Source organism: Peromyscus maniculatus, chromosome 2, assembly GCF_049852395.1.
Source record: "Peromyscus maniculatus bairdii isolate BWxNUB_F1_BW_parent chromosome 2, HU_Pman_BW_mat_3.1, whole genome shotgun sequence".
Classification (NCBI taxonomy): domain Eukaryota; kingdom Metazoa; phylum Chordata; class Mammalia; order Rodentia; family Cricetidae; genus Peromyscus; species Peromyscus maniculatus.
In genome coordinates, this window is record NC_134853.1 from 72,623,179 (window position 1) to 72,647,939 (window position 24,761).

Genomic DNA, 24,761 nt, shown 5'->3' on the forward strand with positions numbered 1-24,761 from the left:
TGTATTATAGCCAATAACGACAACAGCTGACAGCAATGGATAAACCATACTCTCTTAAAAGTAAGCTTAAGTGATTTCAAGTATCTAAATAATTTGATTTTAGAAATGTTTTCATTATTTTTCAATGCCTCAAAGTTAGTTGGGAAGACTAGATTTCCTTCCTGTGACCACCTATTACTGATGTAGCTCAAGGCGTGCTATATTCTATTCTGGCTTTTGAGAAAACAGATGCAGAAAGTCTCTCTGGCTTTCTTCCTTAAAAAAATTCTCTGACCTTCTAAAGTAGTCTGTATGACTCACTTTAGCTAGAGCAGTGGTTTTCAACTTGTGGGTTGTGACCCCTTTGGGGGCTACACATCAGATATCCTGCATATCAGATATTTATAATTCATAACAGTAGCAAAATTACAGTTATGAAGTAGCAACAAAAGAATTTTATGGTTGGAGGGTCACCACAGCATGAGGAACTATAATAAGTGGTCACAGCATCAGGAAGGTTGAGGACCACTGAGCTAGAGTCTCTTCTTAGGCCTGGAGGAAAAAGACAGATCCCCATTTCTGAAAATGAAGACTCCAGGAAATCTGAACTCAGGCCTTGTTGGGTTCCCCTTAGTATACACCCACTTGTTTCTACAGGACTCTTCAAAGTGAGAATAACATGTTTCCCTGCTTCTTTCTTTAGACTGTGTATAAATAAGCCTATCTCATTTGTCTTTTGTTACAGAGGTCTCAAACTGAAAAATTTCCTATACATAAACACCAAGAGTCTTCCCATATACATTATGACCAATCTAAAATAACTATGGTACTCAATTATATTAGAACAGTAAGATTTATAGTTGTGTGTTGGAGGAAAAAAATTACAGAAACAAAAAAAAAATCACAGAGCAATAAAACTGATCACTATCAAAGCCAAGTCATTAAATAATAGAATTTACCAAATATCTATTAGGTAACAAGGGCACATATGTCTACAGTATGATAAAATCTGCCTCATAAGTTCTCAAACTAGGAGCAAAGAGAATGGTAAAATGTGTTAAATGCTAAAATTAAAGATAAAATTTGGGAGGAGTTGGGGGGGGGAAAAATGATTAGAATAAATTGTATGAAAATTTTTTTATTTTCAATAAAGAAGAAAATCAACTTTTAAAAAAGAAGATATGATCTCTGGCTGCATAATTTCAAGAGTTACCAATTACGTATTACCTATTAAAACACAGACTTTCACACTGGGCCTGTGGCACATGCCTTTAATCTCAGCACTTGGCAGTCACAGGCAGATGACTAGAAGGAACTCTTTGTTCCAGGTCAGCCATGGCTACAGAGTAAGTCCCTATCTCAAAAAGGAAGAAAAAAAAGTTTACAGAAAGTAAAACACTTAAATTCTAAATTTAATTGTTTTTTTTTATGTTGAAATAGTTACATGGCATTTATATACTAGGTAATAAAGAAAATGAGGTAAGAACTGATTTGCCTGTCATCTTAAAAACACGGTACTGGGACATATGCAATTGGAGAGACTGGCACAGCTAGCAGCTGGGTTTGTTAAAGGACTCAAAGCAAGAGAACTGCCTCTGACCCAATGGTCTCTCTTCCCTTGGGGGAGCAAAGGGGGTTTCCTATTAGTATTAGCATTTCTATTAATGTGTAAAATAAAAAGTTTATTTGAATGCTACCAAGCTCCACTAGACACATTCATTCTACACACACACACACACACACACACACACACACACACACACACACACACACACACACACACACACCAGACATAAATAAACTCTCTTAAGAGACCCCAGTTTAAGCCCATGGTCTTGGAGCTTTATATAGTTAATACCAACCCTTTCCCTCTACAGGCAAGTTTTTTTGTTTTGTTTTGGGGTTTGTTTTGTTTGTTTGTTTTTGGTTTTTCGAGACATGTTTTCTCTGTGTAACAGTCCTGGCTGTCCTGGAACTCGCTTTGTCGACCAGGCTGGCCTTGAACTCACTGAGATCTGTCTATAGGCAGTTTTTTAGGCAAAAAGTTATATAAACTCACTGTAGCAAACTTTAGGAACTGAAAGGAACCGTACAATGCTCTTTACCAATCCTAATCATGATGCATTACCTCCTCATCTAACATGCTAAGACAAGACCACGTAAGAGTGGAGAGAGGAGTAAGGACGTGACTGCTAGGGGAATCACTGGCCTCACTATGTACTGGCAACACTAAGCTCTGCTCAAAAGAATAAAATCATCAACTCAGAAATGCTGTATGACCTTTCCAAAGGTCACTCACAAATAGTCCAGACCCTTTAAATTATAAATTCAGAAATGCAAAAAGTTGACAGTCCCTGCAATTCCTAAAATACATCTCACTGTTCTCCTGTCTCCACCCTGCTCATGTTATGCATGATCACTGTTGGAGCAGCTAGAAAAGGCTACCTAGTTGTCAGTATCAAGTCAAAAGCTACCTTTCTACAAAGACGTTCTTCAAGGTCCCAGATAACAGTGATTCTTTTCTCTCGTGTGAACTGCTAGAGCACTTTCTACAGAATGGGAGAAAGAGGTAAAGGAGAACAGCTAACAAACAGTTTTAGCAAGTTTGATAAGAAAAGGTTAAAACGAGGAATGTGACAATTTGGACTTAAGTATGTGATTGAGGAAACACGATACTTGGTAAAAATTTGAAGACCTAGAACAAACACTGGAAGTGATCTGCCCTGCCCATCACAGGAGCTCCTCTGCACCTCTGCTCAACAGCTGCCCTGAACCCCAGTAAGAATTTCTTTCAGTTCTCTTGAAGTGCTTTGGCATGCTTCCAGATATTCCAACACATTGACCATCCACTAAGACTTATCATGCAGCATGGTGACTAGAGTTAATAATAATGCACTAGAAAACTGCTAAGCAATTAGATCACAAATGCTCACATCACAAAAAAAGAAATGGTATGTAAGACGATGGATATGAAAATTAGTTTGATTTAATAATACATACATCAAAACACTACAATGTAAACTGTAAATACATACAATCTTTATTTGCTGGTTATACCTTAGTGAAGCTTAGGGAAAATAAACATACTCAACAGTAAATCATTACCAAAAAGAGAACAGCTATATCATACTAGTCAGTAAAAACCCAATTATCTATACTGTACCATCTTTAAGGTAAAAAAAATGAAATGGCAGCTTTAGGACTTGAGCTTACTCACATTCATAGACGTGTTTTCTAGGCTTTAAGTGGTTCACTAGAACATCTTATAATCAGTGAGTTTATAAAACAAGAAGCATTTCTGATGCATTTATTTATTTAAAGCCCAGTATCTTAAAACCTCACTGTTCAGTATGGCACTTGACCCTGCAGCATTGGGATTACCTGAGAATTTGTGAGGTTCCAATCCAGGCCTAATGAATACAAACTTTCATTTTAATATGACCTCCAGATTCTTATGCATAATAAAGTTTATGATGTACTGTTTTAGAGAACAAAGCTTTTTACTCTAGTGACAAGCATATACATTCATTTAAAACTCTGTACAAAATTTATGGTCCTCAAATATGAACACAATCGACAAGTTTGTGATAATTCTGTAGTGATATGTAGATTGCTTGACTTCAGAAATATGAAAAATCTGTAATTTTATTAGAAATTTACATGTTATTTTTGTAAAGTATATTGCCTTCTCCTTAAAAATAATTTGAAAGGATATTTCTGCATCAAATTACTGGCATTAATAGCTTGAACAGAGAATGGTTTCTCCCTGTGGCATTGCTGCTGTCAATGGGCATTATGTCCATCAGACATGCTGTAGCAATGGCTTAGTGTACTTTTGCTAGCTTTCAGTTGCTTGCCTTTTTGTATAAGATTCTCAAAATCCTTTATAAAGCAATTGCTATGTCTCCCCTAAAGCAAGGAGTAAGTGATGTATCAAGCACTAGCTCTCTTGCATTTCTAACCCATACTGACAGTCAGCCTACTACCTGAAGTCCTAATGCCAGAGAACCCAGGCTGCTTCTGGTCCCTGGAGGCCACTTCTCTGACTGCAATGTCAGCACACTCTTACTCTTAGTTTTGCATTAATCTGGTGGGCAACAAAAGCATAAAAGGTTTGCAGCTGGCTGTAAGGAGCTAGATGGTGAAAGGCCCCTGGAGAAAAGAAGCTGAGGCGAACAGGAACTAAGGGCCTTGAAGTTGGCTATCAATCAAGACACATCTCATACTGTTAGCATTCTCAAGAGCAATAGAATGAACTAGAAGTTCAAAGAAAAAGGAAAAACAGGACAAAGTATCTAAGACTGGGAAGCTATTTTTAACCCATAGCTTGCCCAGTAGTATAGCCTTCTTGTAGTACCAAAGAAACCTATTTTGGCACCATCAGAAGCAATCTGCATTTATGAACAAGCATCAGAACAATAAAAAACATTCTCCATTAACTGAAAACTCATGCAGATATTAGGAAAAATAAGTTTTTTTTTAACCTATCCTCTTCTAACACACCCAAATTCAGATATAAGTAATATAATCCCCAATCTCAAACTAAGCCAGTAAAACAGTCACAGGCAAACACAAAAGAATAAAAGTTGCTGCACTTTATACATTTTGCTATTGTTTGATCATACATAATTTCCAATAAAAACTGATGTCATATGCTGTTTGTCTTCACCATATCTAAAAATGGGATGAACTAAATTAACTGGAAGACACAGTGTAGTTCTCTCAATTTCCGAGGGAATGATCTTAGTATAAAATGACTTTCATGGCTGGAGATGAGAGTCTTAATGTGTGGAAAGAATTATTTTCTGAAAAGTCACCTTTTGTTCTTCTAGAGCCCAAACATTGAGCAGCTAACAGAAATTCAGAGAAAAGTCAAGATCACAACTGCATTCTTTTCCTGCATACACCCTGGCACCTGGAGATGAGGGGTGGTGGTAGTGAGGAGACAATGTTCAGTGTATAGTGGTCTCCCAATTAGAACACAGCACTGTTCCTTCAAGTTATATGCTAGAAAAGTATTTGCAAATATGTGCCAAGAGAAAATTCCAGCTGTTCGTTGAGCCACAGTGTATTTTCTTCCCAACATACCTGATAAAAGAAAGTTCCCTTAAAAAGAGTGTTACAGTTTGGATCTGAAATGCTCCTCAAAGGCCATGAAGGTTTGCTGGCCAGACTGTGGCTCCACTGGGAGGTTGGAAGCACTTCACATGAAGTCATGATGGAAAGAAGTTAGGTCAAGGAGGCAGTACAGTATTGGCCCTGTCCCATGCCTTTTCGTTCTAGGTGGCCATGAGCTCATCAACATGCTATACTGCTGTATCAAGACCTAAAAGCAAGACAGCCAACCAACTATGGACCAAACATCTGAAACTACCATCCAGAATCAGTCTTTCTGCCACGCTTCAGTAACCCGTGAGTCAACTGAACAGAACAACTGAATGTTATTCCTGAACAACCTCACCACTAAAAGTCAAACAAGTCAATATTATGCTTCCTCAGAAGGTACAGTGGGAAACAGAATCATCTAGAAAGTGATTAACGGAAAGACAGTCTGAGTCTAGCTATCCAAGTCCACTGAATATAGGAAATACTGAATATAGGAAAACGTAAAATGACACCAATAAAAAAACAAGCAAGTAGGTAGTACTAGAAAATGGAATTTTATAGGAGGGGAGAGGCAAGCTAACTTCATTTGGGCTCCCCATAGGAAATGGATCCTGAAACAGGGAACAATATTTGAAAGATGAAGAAGGGTTGGAGAAGCAGTACCAGGAAGGGAAGACAGCCAACATTATATAGTGGGTGAGATAGAATGCATCAATGTTTTTGAATACTAAACTTTGGAAATACCATATTTTTACTTAGCTTTTTTAAAAAAAATTTCAAGGTTTATACTAAATAGACCCTGTTTTCTCCTAAATTTTATACAACAAATCCTTTAATCCTACTTACCAGCTTTTACTGTTAGTGCACACATTTCTATACTGCAAAAATGTAGGAAAAAATATCTCCAACACATGCCAAAAAATGCCTTTATTTCACTATATATATATATGAAGGAGTGCATAGCCTTTACTGAAGTGTCTGGCTACTTGTTTTCTACACTCAGTTCTAGAATGATTCTTGGATTTTCTAGTTTCTTATTCCTAAGCAGAGTACTGTGTTCTAGGGTAAAAACATGTTCATTACCAAATCCCAATGACTCTATTATTATACAGACCTATAGTATTAATCCACTACTTTTAAAATCTGTGTTTTCATAACCAAACCGTAAATTTTACACTGTAAAGCTGCACCCTTGGCTCTCTAAAATGCCCTTTTTTTTTCCCCCTGGACTCTATCTTGTCAAGAAAGATGGGGGCCCCATGTTTTTATTGCTCATATTTACTTTTTACTTCCAATATTTTGGGATCACATTCTTTTTATACGTATGCATGTTTTCAGAAAAGAAAAGTTATGCTTTGGGCTTTAACATAAAAAGTTGTAATAGATCAGTTAAATCTGTTATGGTCACTGACACAGTTAAGTATGCTTAGTTTTACTTCTGCCATTTTCTTTACTTTTATGGTTTTAAAAAATGACTTTCTGCCGGGCGGTGGTGGCGCACGCCTTTAATCCCAGCACTTGGGAGGCAGAGCCAGGCGGATCTCTGTGAGTTCGAGGCCAGCCTGGGCTACCAAGTGAGTTCCAGGAAAGGCGCAAAGCTACACAGAGAAACCCTGTCTCGAAAAACCAAAAAAAAAAAAAAAAATAAATAAAAAATAAAAAATAAAAAATGACTTTCTAATGCAAACTAGGTTTTTGTTTTAGAAAAGTAGTTTGATACATGGGAAGACTTACTTTTCGTAGAGCAGTCATCATGTTAACTAAATCTTCTATTCTTCCATATATGTTATTCTGCATACTGCTTTCATATTCATCCTTAGCAAAAAGATGCACTATGTAGCTTCATCCACTTCATACACATCATACATTTCTAAGAAAGTTTACTGGAGAATGAAGTCCAGAGTTCATTATATTTTGGCCCCAACTAACTGTCTTTATTTTCCAATGATGCTGTACTTGAACTTCACAGGCAAGCTTTGCCACTCACTTTAGCACAGAAACTACTGTGTCCACTTAGCCTACACAGTGATCGATTCCTGTGCTGATGACAATCTCCCTAGGTAAGTAGCAAACTCGTTGAGAGGTAGAATGTGGATATCCAGTAAGCCCTGCCTGTCTCAATGCTTCTATGCCTTCAGGTTCTCTTTCATGCATGGCCATGAACTTGAGTTAAGGGTAGGTAGATATATTCTTAGTAAGCTGCCCATGACAGGCTTGTAATTAACATATAAAACAGAAAGGTATGTTCAGTCTTACAAAGACAAAACTTAACAATGGACTGAATTTTCCTATAAGCTCTCTGACACAACCAGAGGGTAAATGGTGGTAGAAGAGGAAAAAGAATACTCCCAACATTGCTATCCCCTTGAAATCTGAGGTTTCAAATAATTAATATTTTGACTTATAGAGGCTGGTGGGAACTGAAGAGCTGGTAAGAGATATGAAAGGAGGTTAAGCAGCAAGATAATTTATAACTGGGTAATCTTTGGAGCCCATGATCCTGTTTCAGTGCTGTCTTGACATCCCATGACACAGAGAACTATAAATGACAAAATACATCCTTGTGACTTTTATATTGATCACTTAATCTCTGCAAGAGTTCCATTTAGAAACTGTCTAGCCCACAAAGACTATCTAAAACTGTTGTTTCAGTGTCTAAAAGCAAAATGTTCATTGAAACTGCTGCAGTAATTTCATTCACTAGTGAAAGGAGAATAATGCTCATCTCTACAATAGTGAGACTTGCCTTTCTCTCCTTGTAAAAATAAAATTTATTGGTAGATACAACCTTTTAAAAGATTTATATTCTCTTAATCTAGCTATAAATTGAGTCATTACTTTTTACCTGCTGTTTCTCCAACTAAGTTTTCTTCTTGCATAGTTCTGGAAGAGCTCTCTAGCATTGTGGTCTTTTCATTTGAGTTCTAGTGCCCATCACAATATTCAGAAAGCACCTTCTTTTCTAGCCACAGTATCATTAATGACCTTTCCACTTTAAGACAAATTTTTAAATCTCACAGAACTGTAGAATGCTTAGCAATGAAAAGTTAATTTAGTTTGATCAAATTAATCTTTTAGCAAATATTGTGATGTCTCTACTGTATGCCAAGTACCATGCTTAATACAAAGTAAACAAATGTTAAAATGGAATACAATTTAAACTGTCAAAGGAAAAGAGGGGAGCAAAAAGAAAGGCATTCCCAAGGTGGGGTGAACTTTTCATTACTTTACAGTAGTCTTAGGATTTGCAGGTGCAAAGTCATTATCACATGAAAAGACTGTAATGATTTAGGACTTCTTATTAAGTGGTACATGAGCTGTATCAAATAAATTCATAAATTTACAGAGGTTTTAAACATGAACTAATGCAACTTTGTCTCTATATTAGTTTTCTAGGACTGCCATGACAAATTAACAAAAACACAGAGACTTAAAACAAATTTATTATTTTATAATTCTAGATGCCAGAAATCTGAGATCAAGGCACCGGCAAGGCCACTGTTCTCCCATAGCTCTTGGAGATGAACCATCGTTGCCTCTTCCTGTGGCTACTGATACTCCTTAGTTTATAGAGATCCATCACCAGAACCACAACCTCCATCTTCTCATCTTTTCTGTGCCCTCTTCTCTTTTCATAAGAATATCAAGCCCTAGAGATAGAACCTTCCCTAAATCTAGGATAGCTCCATCTCAACCTTTTTAGAAAGATTAATCCACAAAAGCCTTGGTTTTTTAATGATGGAGGATATCTTTAAAAGCATGATGGGATCATAGATCTTATAACTTACAAATGAAATTCTCTCCAAAAATTTTTTATTAGTGCTGCTTATAAGTATGTGCTGGCTGGCTTACACTTGACACAATAGCTAGAGTTATTTAGAAGAGGGACCCTCGACTGAGAAATCTGCCCTCACCAGATTGGCCTATGGTGCAATTTTTTGGTTGATGACTGGTGTGGAAGAGTCCAGTTCACAGTGGGTGGTACTACCCTGGGCTAGTGGTCCTGGGATCTATAAGAAAACAGGCTGAGCAAACCACAGGGAGGGAGCCAGTAAGTAGTACTTCTCTCCAAAGCCTCTGCTTCAGCTCCTGCCTCAAGTTCCTTTCCAGACTTCACTCAGGGAAGGAGTGTGACCTGGGAGTTGTGAGCTGAAAAAAACCCTTTCCTCCCCAGGTTGTTTATAGTCTTGGTGTTATATCACAGCAATAGGAACCTTAACTAAAACAAAGATATAATACTCTTTGTAGCACTATTTTTTGAATTTAGATTTAAACAAATTAATGGGTTATGAAACCAATCCTCTGGAGTTACACTTAACAGTAACAAAAAGGAAGTATTACTGACAAAGAATGTTGTAATGTTAAGTATTTTTGAGAAAATTTTAGTTGTGTTTATATATTGGATTGCTGTGTAAGGTGTTTTGTTTTTTTTTTATTTTTACAGTATGAATGTGTTGCCTACATGTATGTCTGTTCTCCACATGTGTGCCTGGTCCCTGTGGAGGTCAAAAGAGGTCACAGATCCCCTGGAATAGGAGTTACAGGCAGCTGTGAACTACTGTATGGGTGCTGGGAGTCAAACCTGGGTTCTCTGCAAGAGCAGCCAGTGTTCTTAACTGCTGAGCTATCTATCTCTCCAGTCCCTTTAAAGTATCTTTCTTATTCTGAATTGCCTTAAAAGAAAAAAAAAGCCGGGCGGTGGTGGCACACGCCTTTAATCCCAGCACTCGGGAGGCAGAGCCAGGCAGATCTCTGTGAGTTCAAGGCCAGCCTGGGCTACCAAGTGAGTCCCAGGAAAGGCGCAAAGCTACACAGAGAAACCCTGTCTCGAAAAAAACCAAAAAAAAAAAAAAAAAAAAGAAAGAAAGAAAGAAAAAAAATCAAAACCCTCTGTTGTCACATGGTAATACAAATTTCAATTTAAATTTTCACTAGCAAATTTTCTATATTTTCAAAATTTCTCCTATCTTGGCCAGAATATAACAGCTGATGCTGCATATTTTTCCAATATGTGAAAATGATTCTTTGTGATGCAGTATTTAGTCTAGGGATGAATCATGATCTTAATATTTCTTGGGAAACAAATTCCACTAAGATAGGTATCTCAGCAACTCCAATAAATCTCACAATATGAAGGTGCAATGCAGTCATAGATATCTGTGGACAAAGAGAAGGCAAAGAAATACATGCCCAAAGGTTATATGATGAGTGTCAGAGCTAGCAGCAAAAACTTCTGCCTCCTGGCCCTCAACTCAAAGACTGTATCAAATCACCAGATGGTTAAATTGTGTTTTAATCATAACCTCAACTAATTGTATGGAAAAATTATAAATGTAATTAAGGACTTTTATGAGCTCATATTAAGAAATGAACAATAGTTCAGTATCTACTTTTATAATTTAAGTATGAATTGCTTTAAAAACCATCTGATACTGAATGCAAAATTTCTAATTTGTGTAATTTAACACATATTCTCTTTGCTTTGTTGTGGCTTTGTTATACAAAATTTATTCTTCAATCCACTGTTTCTTGGCTGAAACTAAACTGTTACTAGGTCTAAATCACCACTTGATATTTGAATGCTTATCACCTGCCCCAAACAGGGTAGTTATTCAATGGGTAGTTTTGAGATATCAGAATGAAGTTCAAACATTATTAAGGACTTCATGTACTCCTTTATTTAATCAACACATGAAATAAAAATCAGAAGGAGTCAAGTTTTCTGTTAAGTTCGTGAATGAATCAGGGACTTAAAACATGGTCTCTCATGCCTCTTGATCTGCTAGTTCAAAACTACTAGAGAAAGAGAATGTTAAGAGATGGGGTGGCGTGTGTGTATCCCCTTTCTAATGTTTATTTTTGAAGTTAACCGAGTTTTTCCCCTTCATCCCTGTGTTTTTTGTTGTGGTAGTTTTCTGGTTTGTTTGTTTTCCTTACCACATTATTTAACATTCATTCAACAACTGTGGAGAGTCAGTAGACAATGCAATAAAGAAAAGAGTTATAGGTTTAAATATGGGAAATGAAGTAAACTTGGTACTCATTGAAAATGGCATAATTTATACTCAGACTAAAAAATAAACAAATCAAACTACAAGTAGAGAATGTGTAAGGTATTGTAGTATAAATTTAGTATACAAAGTTAAGAACATATAAAAATATTAATGAAACTACATTTTAGAATCAGAATTTTAAAAATGAAAGGCCTCAGCTGGGCAGTGGTGGCACATGCCTTTAATCCCAGCACTTGGGAGGCAGAGGCAGGTGGATCTCTGTAAGTTCGAGGCCAGCCTGGTCTACAGAGTGAATTCCAGGACAGTCAGGGCCACAGAGAGAAATCCTGTCTCGGGGAAAAAAAAAAAAAAAAAGAAAGGCCTCATCCATTCACTTATTTCTGAGGGTCAAAAGGGTGGCAGACTCACAGAGTGTTGATCAGCACAAGAACCAGCCGCCTCCGAGGTGCTTTCTGGGTTCACAATGGCTCCATGGGTTTGACAAGCTTTCTTCCCTAACCTTTGCCTTACAAAGCAAACACCTACTTGGAATGGACAAAAAAAAAGGGGGGGGGGCGAATATCTACAAATAAATTCAACCAATGTTAAGAAATGTAGGAAACAAAGGCAAACAACAAAACAATTTTAGCAGTGCCAAAGAATATAAAAGGATACACCAACAGCAAAATGATACACCAACTTCATAGCTAGGAAAACTTAAGCATTCACTGATATGTGGGCAGATTACGATGTATGTATGATGTTAATTATTACAATAAAAATGATGTTGTGTGTGAAGGCTCACACCTGTGATCCTAACACTTTAGGAGGCTGATGCAAGAGGACTGTTTGGGCCAAATAGTTCCAGGATAACCGGGAAGACAAAGTGAGCCTCTAGCTCAATCTTCCTAATGCTGGGACCCGTTACTACAGTTCCTCATGAACTGACCCCCAGCCATAAAATTATTTTGTTGCTACTTCTTAACTGTAATTTTGCTACTGTTATGAATCATAATGCAAATATCTGATATGAGACCTTGTGAAAGGGTCATTCAACCCCAAAGGGGTTAGGGGTTATGCCCCACAGGTTGAGAACCACTGTTCTAGCTCAAGACTAACATACATACATACATACATACATAAATAAATAAATAAATAAATAAATAAATAAATAAATAAATAAGTAGTTCTCTATGTAACCCTGGAAAAATCGCTACAAAGTATTGTTAAAGGGGAGAAAAATACAAGAGACTGGGTGTAAAAAGTAAATACTTGAAAGCCTGATAGAGATTTCCGCCTCCTACAAGTCAGAAAGCTGTTTCAAATCTAAGCGACCAGAGTTGAAAGGGGACATGAGTATTTTAGGGCAGTGGATTACTGTGCAGCCACAAGCCTACTTCAGTTTCACTAGTATGTGCCTTGCCACAGTCAATGGGAAAGCAGCTGACAGAAGTTAAGATTCCTTCTACTGCTGACTGAAGGTGAAAGGCTTGCTTTCTACCAGCTAACAAAAAGAGTCAGGAAATTGTGTTTGACTGTCTTCATACACAAGAAAAAAGTACCAAAAAACTGCAAAGAACCAATAAAAAAAAATCAGTTATTTTAATCTGTGGAGAAGCAATGGTTATATGCACAAAAATTAGTGAAAAGATGCCACAGGAAAGAAAAAAGCTCTGAGGCAGTGTCCACATGATCTCCTTCCGTCTTTCTTCCATCTCCTAAATGTGGGCCTTCTGTTTCCCTACCTCCTGGGAATTTTAGAATGCACTACTACTATGTACCAGATTTTTCTTTGTTGGTAGTTTATAATTCAAGGCTAACCTTGAATACTCCATCTTCCTGCATCAAAATCCTGACTGATGGATTATAAACAGACTACCACATTCAGCTTTACACCAGTTTTCATTGTACCTACAAACAAAAAAAAAATTTGCTTAATGGCCAAATTTTACTAAAAGTAGTAACGATTATACATGTGCACACTTTTGTATAAATAAGTTGCTATCCCACTGGAAGCAATACTTAAGGGTAACTGGTATGTATGTAAGTCACGCTTACAAGAGCAAATGAAACTGTAAACCAGTCATTTAAAATCTTTCACACTTACTCAAATAGTTTTTTCATCTTTTCAGTGACAAGTCTGAAGTAATAATCTTCTCTTCCTTCACCAAATTCATCTAGAGATGACACATTTCTAAAGAATCCTCATTTTCCATATACCTTACCGTCGATTACAGCAGACAGACTTCTGAATGACTCCAAATGCTCAAGGAACAGACAAAGTTGTTCTATGTGGAGCTAATGACACCTTTCAAATAGAGGAGAGTAAAGTGTGTCTCCCCACTTTCATTTGCACCACTTACAGGAATTTACCTGCTTTTGTATTAAAAGAACTGTATATCAAGTTAGAGTTTCTTTTCTATCAGTCATAATTATATTTTTCACTATTTTGATAAGACTATGTCCTAAGTACTGGAGGAAAGAGACAAGTTGGTAAGTGCTTTATGAAAGCACTATAATTTAGAATCAGACTTTTTAAAAAAGACCTCATCCATTCACTTATTTCTGAGGGTCAAAGGGTGGCAGACTCACAGAGGGTTGATCAGCACAAGAACCAGCCGCCTCCGAGGTGTTTTCTGGGTTCACAATGGCTCCACGGGTTTGACAAGCTTTCCTCCCTAACCTTTGCCTTACAAGGCAAAGGAAGGGCTTTTACCTGCTGAGTTATCTCACTGGCCCCCGTAACTTATTTTCACAGTTTACAACATACATACTATCTCTTTACAACACTGATGCTGAAGTAGGGATTATGTTATGACTGTTTTATAAACGCAAAAATAAAGTTTAGTAGTGTCTAGCATATACTAAACAATAAAAACATTGCTGAATGAATAAGATTCAAATAAGCTACATGATTTGTCTAAATTTATGACAGAACATGGATTTTAAAAAAAACCTAGGTTTCTAATAATTCTAAAACCATTGGACTCTTCAAAAAATAAGCCCCAACTATCTTTGTATACTATTTTTACAATTATTCAACGAATTTAAGTATAGTATTAATTAGATACAGTTAAAAGACAGAGCTTGGCAGATAACACATACACGTTTCTAAATTATCTTTTGTTAACACAATGACAATGGGTGGTATAATGATAGAGCTAACCTTTTGTTAGCATAATGAACAGTATCAGAAGACCACAGGTACTTGGAAACTAGTCATGGGAGCTTATTAAATCAGTGCACATAATTTTAATGAAACTAGACAGACATTTATTTTCTGACTCCCTCATCTTAATAGTATTTACTGAGTGCCCACTATGTGGCAGAAGCTAGAAGGATTTCCAACAAGGTTATAGGCACATTCATAATCTCACTTGTTCACTAGGACTTTACAGATGAGTGCCTGGCCCCATCTAACAGCTGAGAAACTGGAGGCTCAGAAATAATAAATAACTGAAGTAGGTAGGTAAACTAGCAGCCGTTTTCAAATGGCAGGGAACATTACCAATATGCACATGGGTATCTTTTTGTAATTTCCTCAGAGATAAAACACTGCATCTTGGTGGGAAGCTTCTTAGGACTCAGGATGTTCTAAAGTAAGATGGCATTTCACCTTACAGGAAGCTCCTTAAAACTCAGGCAGCAAACAACTACATCACAAGCTTCAGACCTGCCCGAAACTCACTTTCCCTCCCCACGTCTATATAAGCAGGAAGCACTGCTGAGGGGCACTCTCGGACAAGAAGAGCTGCCTGGAGACTCAGACCAGCCTAACGCGTGGAGGAGACACTTTGAAACCCGGGAAGGGGCTCCAAGTCCTGCAGTGAGTTCAGGGTTCTAGCTGTTGTTTGCTCTTCAAGTGATCTCTGTTCCCATAAGCGACTCCTTCCTTACATAACTGTAAGTCATTCCACTCAAATTCATGAGTTCACCAGATGGACTTTAGTGCTGTCCTGATTTTCATCTCATTGGTTCCTTATCTGCGGAAAGTAGAAGTCTGTTCACCTCTCCTCAGGAACAGAGCCATGCGACGCTTTTCTTTCTATAGTTCCACGAATCAGTAATCTACCTCTTTATACCAGGACTAAACAGAAATCAGCTTTTGATTTTTCAAAAAAGAAAAATAATTATTTAAGCTACATTCAAATACACACAAAATAACTGGAAAGGAGTAGGCTAAAATGTTTTCAGTGGTTGGTGAAGGTCCTTTTCCCCCTTCATTATGCTTCTCTGTACCATGAAAGTGTACTGCTATCAGGAGCCAAAACAACACGTTAGGAAATCTTTTGCTATAACATCTTAAATTACTACCACCATTGTTTTCACATTTCAGTCTGACAGTCTCCTGTTATACCCAGAGAATATTTTTAAATGAGACCACCAGGACACTGCTATTTGGCTTGATCCTACACCCATCAGAAGCAACTGGGCCAAAGCTAAGAAAATAAATATTACCAGTAACCCAGTTAGGAAGTTTCACCTGAGTCAGACCAGCAGAGAATGGAAAACACTGGCAAACACACACAGTAAGCACACATTTGCCAAATGCTATATATATATATATATAAAATCTCCCAACACCTGATACTGTACAATCATTGTTTGACAACACCACTGCCTAGGTGTTCCCTGAATGTTCTCAGGACACTCCCACATGAAGGACCTGGGCACTGGCTAAGGTCCTGGACTATATAAAGAGGCTCCCACAAAGAAATAGAAAAGACTGACTTTCCTACTTCTGTCAAGGCTTACCTTCCCACTTATTTCACACTCACAAGCCCCTAATATATTCTTGACCCCTGCCTGAGAGCTCTATTTTTCCTATTCCTACTATTCTTAGAGTATTAGAGAACACTTTATTTGTGGTGGTTTGAATAAGATGGCCCCCACAGGCTCATATATTTGAATGTTTGGTCCCAGTTGGTGGAACTGTTTGGGAAGGATTAGGAGGTGTGGCTGTGTTGGAGAAGGTGTCACTGTGGATAGTCTTTGAAGTTTCAAAAGCTCGTACCATTCCCAGTGCCTCCTGCTTGTGGATCAAGACTGAGCTCTCAGCTACTCTCTAGAGCCGTGCTTGCCTGCCACCTGCACTAAGGTCATGTACTTTAACTCTCATAAACCATAAGTCCCCAATAAACTCTTCTGTAAGTTGCCTTGCTCATGGTACTTTATCACAACAATAGAAAAATATCTAAGTAAATCTGTAATAAGATACTGTACTTAAAATAAAGATGAAGAATAAAAAAGAGGTCAATTAACCATTTTGTTTCATAAATCATAATAGAGCATACACACCACCTCCTATGGGTCAGAAACTATATTATTCCTCAAAAGGTAGAGGAGTTGGTGGGAAATAGAGATGGTTAAGTTACGAATCAAGATATGGATGGGCCCAGTGCCAGGTGAGGTAGCACATGCCTGTTACGCCAGCACAGATGCGGGTAGATCCTAAGTTCGAGATTATATAAGACACTGTTGAAAGAAAGAAGAGAGAGAGAGAGAGAGAGAGAGACAGACAGACAGACAGACAGACAGACAGACAAAGGAAAAGATATGGGATTAATTCTCTGACTCCTGAAGTAAGTAAATGCTATTCTCAAATTGTTATCTTTAAGTTCATAGAAGTATACTTTTAAGTTGTCATTAAGAGAAAATTATTTCTGGAAGGTACCCAAAGACCAGATTGCAAGCACAAATAAATATCCTGAATGTGGAGTGATGCATTTTACAATGTTGTAGTCTACAGTTCTAAAGAAAATTCGAGTCTCTGAAAGCTTATTCACAAGACTGCTATACTTCCATTCATTGTGAGCAGATCAGAAGAGTCCCTGTGGGAAATCGTGCCGTTCTGAAGATACAGCATGCTGCACAAATACGAAGACCTAAGATTCCCTACCCTGTGAAAGCTGGCTACTTACACAGGACTGGGGAAGAAAGACAGGAGGAAGAAAGACTCTAGGCTTGCTGTCCAGCTAGTCTAGGCAAATCAATGGGCTCAGGATTCAGTTAAAGACCCTTTCTAAAAGTAAAGTGGACAGTGATTAAGAAAATAGCCAGCCGGGCGGTGGTGGCGCACGCCTTTAATCCCAGCACTCGGGAGGCAGAGCTAGGCGGATCTCTGTGAGTTCAAGGCCAGCCTGGACTACCAAGTGAGTTCCAAGAAAGGCGCAAAGCTACACAGAGAAACCCTGTCTCAAAAAACCAAAAAAAAAAAAAAAAAAAAAAAAAAAGATAGCCAACCCTGACCTCTGGCCTACATACACACACAAATGTACACACACGATCACATGTACACACATGCACATGTATATACATATTCATCTACAATAGTCTTGTTGCCCTGAAAGGTTAAAATATTAGTCAATTTGAGCACTTTTTTTTCAAACAAACCACTTTAGTAATAATACGTATTTCTTTATTCTCAGTTCTGAAAATGCATGAGAGTCATTACAGAGGCATGAATTTGTCACCATCTAGCTTACATCTTGCTATACTCAGACCATAACTCCAATAATAAAACTCAGAGGAACTGAAAATGTCCAATCTCTTCTCTCAGGGGTAACTAACTCACAATACTTATGTTACACTTTACTTTGTTCTTTAAGCAAAGAGACAAGATTTCAATGCTGTATTGGTGACTTGTTTTTTAAAGTGGTATTTCCCCTAAAACTTAAAACACAATAAAGCAGCTAAACAGACCAATGAGGAAGAAATATGAAATCATTTTATTCACCCTTTGCAGCAGTTTGCTTTCATTAGAAAGCTGCTTTTTAAAACACATTAGTTTTCCTCTATGACCCCATGTAATTCCCAGCTATTTTCTAGTAAGCAGGAAAATACATATATTAATCTAGATTTGTCAAATTAGAAGATTAACTCCTAGCTCAGTGTGGTGGTGCACGCCTTTAATCCCAGCACTCTGGAGGCAGAGGCAAATGGATCTGAGTTTGAGGCCAGCCTGGTCTACAAAGGATATTCCAGGACAACCAGGGCTAAACACAGTCTTGAAACAAGAAAAAAAAAAAAAGATAATAATAATAAATAAAAAGATTGGCACCTGGAAAAAATATTGTTCTAATCTGAAGTAAACAGTTAAAAACTTATCAAAAGGTCAGTTTTTATATATAATTTTATTAAATACTATACAATAGAGCTACATTCTTAATCAGTAAAATTCCTCCTAAAAATTCATGCCTGCTTCTGTAAACGTGGCCAAAAGAGCCCATGATGGATTGTGGGTGAGGGGTATCATGGGTCCTTAGAACTATTGTTTTGCTATGGTCACACTGTCAAATTGTCTTTTAAATACTATGGTTTTTTAAGATTTTGAAACAAGTTTATGTGTTTGAGTGTTTGCATGCATGTATGTGCACCACAAGCATGCAGTGCCCATGGAGGCTAGAAGAGGAAACTGGATCTCCTGAAATGGAGCTACCGACAATTGTGAGCCACCATGTGGGTGCTCTGAACTGGTGAGCCATCTCTCTAGCTCCAGTACTCATGCTTATACCAATGGATTACTGCTGTGCCCATCTTCCTTGTAGAAGCTTCTTACTGCATCAGGCTGGCTAATGCAGAAACCTGTACCTGGTCAAAGTGTCAAGAATGAATGACAGCAGAGTACCTATCCCTAAATAGGGCAGCTATTATTACCCCCTTCAAGGCTCAGGGAAAGAAGAAGGGGAAAAAAGAACAGAGGCCAGGAGTGATTTCCAACAAAAAGATGTCTTTTAGACATGACATACCCATTGCACTCAACTCACCACAGCTGTAGTTTAGTTATCTTCAAAAGACCTGCACAAGACTGGGCCCATCCTGAACTGGGCCCATGGATGAAATGAGACCCCCATCTCTCCCTGTAGGACTAGGGTAATTAATGGTTGTTGAGACAGGGGGTATCAATTTCTTCAGTGGTATAAACACAGATAAGTTGCCCTTGCTCCATAATCTCCTACCCACACTCAAACAAGCAACCCCAACTAAACTCAGTGGGTCACCAAAAAAAAAAAACAAAAAAAACAAAAAAAAAACCATGGAAGTATGAGGGGTAATTGTTGAGAAGGGTTCTGGTGGGACAGGGAAAGGGATAAGAAAGGGGTACAGGTATGAAAATAACCAAAATTCATTATATAAATATATGAAACTGTCACACAAAACAAAATGTTAAATCTCCCCTGAAGTATCACTTAATGATGAGATTTTACCATGGAGGTGAACTGCAGACAGTCAAACCTCAAAATTAGTTACATGCTTTTGAATTGGTAGGGTTAGTTCATAGTCCATTCAATCCTATTCAATACTTAAGACAATGCCTCAAGGACAGTGACTAAATGACGTTATAAACTACAAGAACTAGTATTAGGACTCAAATTCTCATTTTCAAATGCATTTATTTTTGGCACCTCCCTAGCTCCCTAACAAAATCCAAACCTAAGCTGATAAGATTACTGTTACTTTCTACTTTATCACTGCTCCTTGAACAGAAAAGTCCTAATAATTTTCACACCCATTAGAGATACTGTTTGAGTCATTTTCCTCATTCTTTACCTCCTCTCAGTCTGGCTCAAGAACAATATATTCATATCCCACAGATGAATTCCATGTTGTAAGGGAATGTTCCAGAAAGTGCACTATTCAATATAATAGCCATTTTCCTTAAATGTAGCTACCATGACTGGGGAGTACATGTTTTATTTAATTTTAGTGAATGTTTATGTACACCACAACTTGATAAATATAACTTCAGCTATTACTCTGCACATGGTCCCCTTGTAGTTGAAAGTTTTTCTGTGTCGCACCCAGTCCTGCAGTTGCGCAGACCCAAATAAACACACAGAGGCTTATATTATTTTATAACTGCTTGGCCATTAGCTTAGAGTTATTACTGACTAGCTCTTACACTTAAATTAACCCATAATTCTTATCTATGTTTAGCCACATGGCTTGGTACCTCTTCTCAGTTCTGCCTTGTCATCTGCTTCCTCTGTGTCTGGCTGGCAATTCCTGACTCAGCCTTCCGCTTCCCAGAATTCTCCTTGTCTGCTTATACCGCCTATACTCCTGCCTGGCTACTGGCCAATCAGAATTTTATTTATCAACCAATCAGAGCAATACACATTCACAGCATACAGAATGACATTCCAGAGCACCCACTCACAGTTACATCTTCCTATCAGGTGAAGAAAGACACTAATGCTAGAGCCACATGGTAAAACCTCTTATAATTTCAGAAGACATTTTCCTACTATGTCTTAAATTCAATTAGCAAAGGTCTCATTCCAGAGTACAACCATCTTAAGAAATGGGAACAGTCATTGGCACTCTACCATGAAGCCAAGTTTACTGAGTTCAAGTAAACTAAATGTTTTTCTAAGTTGGAGAGATAGCTCAGCAGTTAAAAGCACTGGCTGCTCTTCTAGAGGTCCTGAGTTCAATTCCCAGCAACCACATGGTGGCTCACAGCAATCTGTAATGAGATCTGGTGCCCTCTTCTGGTGTGTAGGTATGCCAGAACACTGTATATAAATAAATAAATGAATCTTTTTTTTTTTAATGTTTTTCTTAGGAAGTTTTCTGAGTCTTTTTCAATGCTCTTCTCTACTATAGTCTTATCTTAAACTTTTAAAATTAAGAGCCAGCATAATGTGTAGTTAATTTTAGATGATAAAAATCACTGGGCTGGAGAAATTGTAGAGCTCTCTACTACAATATAACCAGACTTGCAAAGCAGTTAGATTTTTTCTCAGTCCTTACAAGGAAACTTAAGACTAAGATACAGGACACTGCACACAACTCCAAGGTAGCATGCTTTCCTACTCCTTCTGGAATGAAGCCATCTGAATGCTCATTAGAATCCACTCAAGACCATGATTTTTAACAATTTTTTTTTCTAAATTAATAATTAGCTGTTAATGGAAGCTGGCCAAAGGATTTGCTAGCTTCTTTAGGATCAATTCTGATGTTTGTCCATGTCAGCAAAAAAAGATAGCAGGAATTCTAAAGAAACAACAAAATACACACAGGTATTCAATTCATATAAAAGATTCATTATGCTATTAAAAGTCACAACCCCTTTTCCTCGTTTCACTCAAGACTAAAAATTACCCCATGCATTTTCCTCTTCAAGTTAATGCTCAAATTCATCTTTCTCCAGCAAGCTGAAGATTGTCCACTGAAAAATCATTTGTTTCTTACTGATATCTATAGCTGTATCTCTCAAACTTTAACATACCTTTAAGCCACTCACATGCACTCTTACAGTGCTGGCTGATTCAGTAGTCCTGACTTGAGACCACTCAACTCTCACCCACACTTCCAAGCAGCAAGGTCTATGACCTGTCTGTACCAATCACCTTAGACATCTCTCTTTGCTTCTGGTATTCTAATTATTTATACACAGCTTCTTTCTCTAAGTGAAGCACAGGTTTCTTGAAGCATGGAATGTATCTTAATAACTTATCTCTTTCATAGCAAATGGCAAACAGGCACTCAAACAAGGTTAGTGATGTAGAAAAAGTTCCTACAGTCTGGGATGAAGACAGTTTCCCTCTCCAGAACCAAAGGCAGACTAACAGGAATAGATGCTGGGGAAAGTTAAACTGTTTTTAATCATTTCCTTAGTTAGATGAAACAGCAGGATATTCTGTGTCAGAAAAGCTGTGGCCATACAGCTTTTCTTTACAAAGATAACAGGCTGAGTGGTGGAGTCCTACAACTTGCTAAAAAGTTAGCAGATTTTTTAAGACCGTATAAAACCAAATGTTTACAAGTTAGGGGAAGTTAGTGTGGGAGGCCAGCTCCCATATTTTAAAGGGTTCCGATGAGGAGAAGAGAGGGATAAGAAACTTTTAGATAGAAAGATAGCAGAGAGGAGAAAGACAGAAACACAGGATAGCTTCAGGAGGACCTGGATCAATACCCAACGGCCCTTCTGCCTCTTCAAAAGGGCTTTTTGCCAAGGAGCAGGGTAAAAGACCTCCCCCAAGCTAGATCAAAGCACACTGCACAGCCAAGTGTAGACCCTTCCAAACACCTGGTAACCACATCCATGGTCAATCATCTCCTTATGCAGCTCTGCTGGGTAAAGCAAGCTCAGATTCTCTGACCCTGAGTAAGTTCTCACTAGATAGCCTCTGTGGGTCTCTACAAGTTAGAAGACTATCCTTTCTCAAAGCAAGATTCAACAGACAAAAAGTTATAGAATTATGAAATCCAACCTGTTTATCTTATAGACTTAAAATTTTTTATTTAGATTACTTATCCAAGGTTACAGAGTTTCATAAATGGAAGAGTTGGGACTTCCATGTAGATGCTCTGACATCCATTCTTCACACTCTTGAATAAACACCAATAAACAAACAAACAAAAAATTAACAAACACCTTCAACTGTCCTTTACAGCTTGTTAGAACATTTATTCTGAATCACTGGAAGAGTTACCAAGTTTTTGAAAAAAGGATATAACATGAACAAGTAATATATGTATGTTATACATATAGAGAGAAACATAAATGTTCAACAAATATGAAAAGCTTCGGGGATAGGGAGACATGTAGTAAGTAAAGTGTGAGGACCTGATCTGGAATCATTGGCAGGCCAGCCTAGTCTACTTGGCAAGTTTCAGGCAAGCGCAAAGACCACATCTCAAAAAAAGAGAAGTAGATGGCTAAGAACTAACACCTGAAGTTATCCTCTGGCCCCCACTTACACGAAAAAACATGGAAGGGTGTGTGTGTGTGTGTGTGTGTGTGTGTATGTGAGAGAGAGAGAGAGAGAGAGAGAGAGATTCAACTTGGTTTATAATCAAAGAATTATAAATTAAGATTAGATTTTTTTTTCTCGATTAAACTGACATATTTACATGACCCATCAATATAGTTATGGGATATATTTGGAGATTTGCAACAAATATCTTTCAATGTAGATATTTTGTACATTTTAAAACTCTGTAAAACAAAATAGACAATAACCTAAATACCTTGGCAAAAGATAAAGTAAATAAATCACAGCACATCTGAAGACTGAGCTACTAGAAAGTACTTACTACCCTGTCATGCAGTTTAAAGTCATCTATAATTGTGGCAATGAACATCTCCTCTGGGCTTTTACAAATACTACCACACCAGACATACTACTGAATTCAGACTGATTTTTCTCAGATGTGTATTTCGGTACCTTTTATCCTGAAGTACATCACACACTATATAATAAGGATTTAAGAGTTGAGTCAGTACCTGTGTGTGCATGCACTTTTGTGCGTATGTGTGAGCATGTTTGTGTGTGTGTGTGTGTGTGTGTGTGTGTGTGTGTGTAACTGTACAGTCAGGAAGACACACAGAAAAATATGCAAATCATCTTACACAATAAGAAAAACTTCAAACACCAATTAAAAGAAACAAATTAAATGAGATACCACAGTGAAAAATACTCAATTCTACTCTGGGAGGACTACAGAGAAATTCTCTTACATTGTTGGCAAGACCACAAAATGGCAAAACCCCAGGGTAGTAGTGTTTCGTGGACAAAGTTCCAAGTACTGTCCATTTCCTTTTGACCACTGGCAACTTCACTTCCCTTACAGGACTCTATCTCAAAGATACACTATCAAAAGTGTATATGCATTAGCTAATGTTTGCACAGCTATTTGTAACAGCAGGGAAAAAAAGTGGAAACACTAGTAAACTGTCAACACTACACAGAAGACAAGAGTTGAGGACCAAAGTTCAATCCCCAGAACTCCCATAAAAAGTCAGGTGTTGGCACTGTAAACCTGGTCAAGAGCCAGTGGCTGAGAAGGTCATAGGCTCTCTAGCCAATCAGCCTAGCCTAATGAGTAAGACCAAAAAAAAAAAGTGTTTTGCTAAATTGACATGCCAGACTGTCTTCTGATACTCTGGTTTATACCCATAGCTTTGTGCTGCTCCTAGCCCTCCCCAGAAAAGTTGCTTAAAGCTTACGGCAGCAGTTAATGCTGAGGCTCATAACTGGTTGAAGTGCCAACCACGGGTGACAGTGGAATAGTCAGTCCTAAATGTCTAAATATGACATCTATATTGTCACCTCCAACGCTCAGGGAACACTGTGGAAGAAAGATGGAGAAGACTGTAGGAGTTGAAGACTAGGGTGGCATGCCACAAAAAGATGTCTTGTGGACACTCCAAGGCTGTTGCACTCATGCACTCACTGCAGTTGTGGTGGCCTACACAAGACAGTCTCTCAGCATTTCCTCATGACGGGAGAGGCACATTAACCTCACTGCTCCATGAGGGACCACTGACAGGTAATGATCACTGGGGGAGGGGGTGTCGTGTACATCAGTGGTAAACCTACCCACAGAAAAGTAACCCATGCCCCAGTAAATAACCTCCCCACCCATGCTCATGCAAGCAACTCTAAATAAACTCAGTGAGTCATACACCACAAACAGGTAACACACACACACACACACACACACACACACACACACACACACACACACACACACTTTTTTAAAGGCATGATAGTTGAAAGGGGACTTCTTGGGAAGATGGGTGTCAGCAGAAAAGGGACAGAAGATAAGAGCGAATAATATGGGTGGAAATTACTGGAACACACTATACACATATATGAAACTGTCAAAGAATTAATTAAATTAAAATTCTTTAAACTAAAGTTTAAAAGTCAGGCATGGTAATACAACCTT

General features: G+C 37.9%; 1 protein-coding gene across 2 annotated transcripts in view; it reads right to left on the reverse strand.

Moving 5' to 3' along the window:
- Nucleotides 1–24,761, reverse strand: part of Erp44 (endoplasmic reticulum protein 44) — an 85,898-nt gene that overhangs the window by 56,682 nt on the left and 4,455 nt on the right. The gene's annotated exons all lie outside the window — the stretch shown is intronic.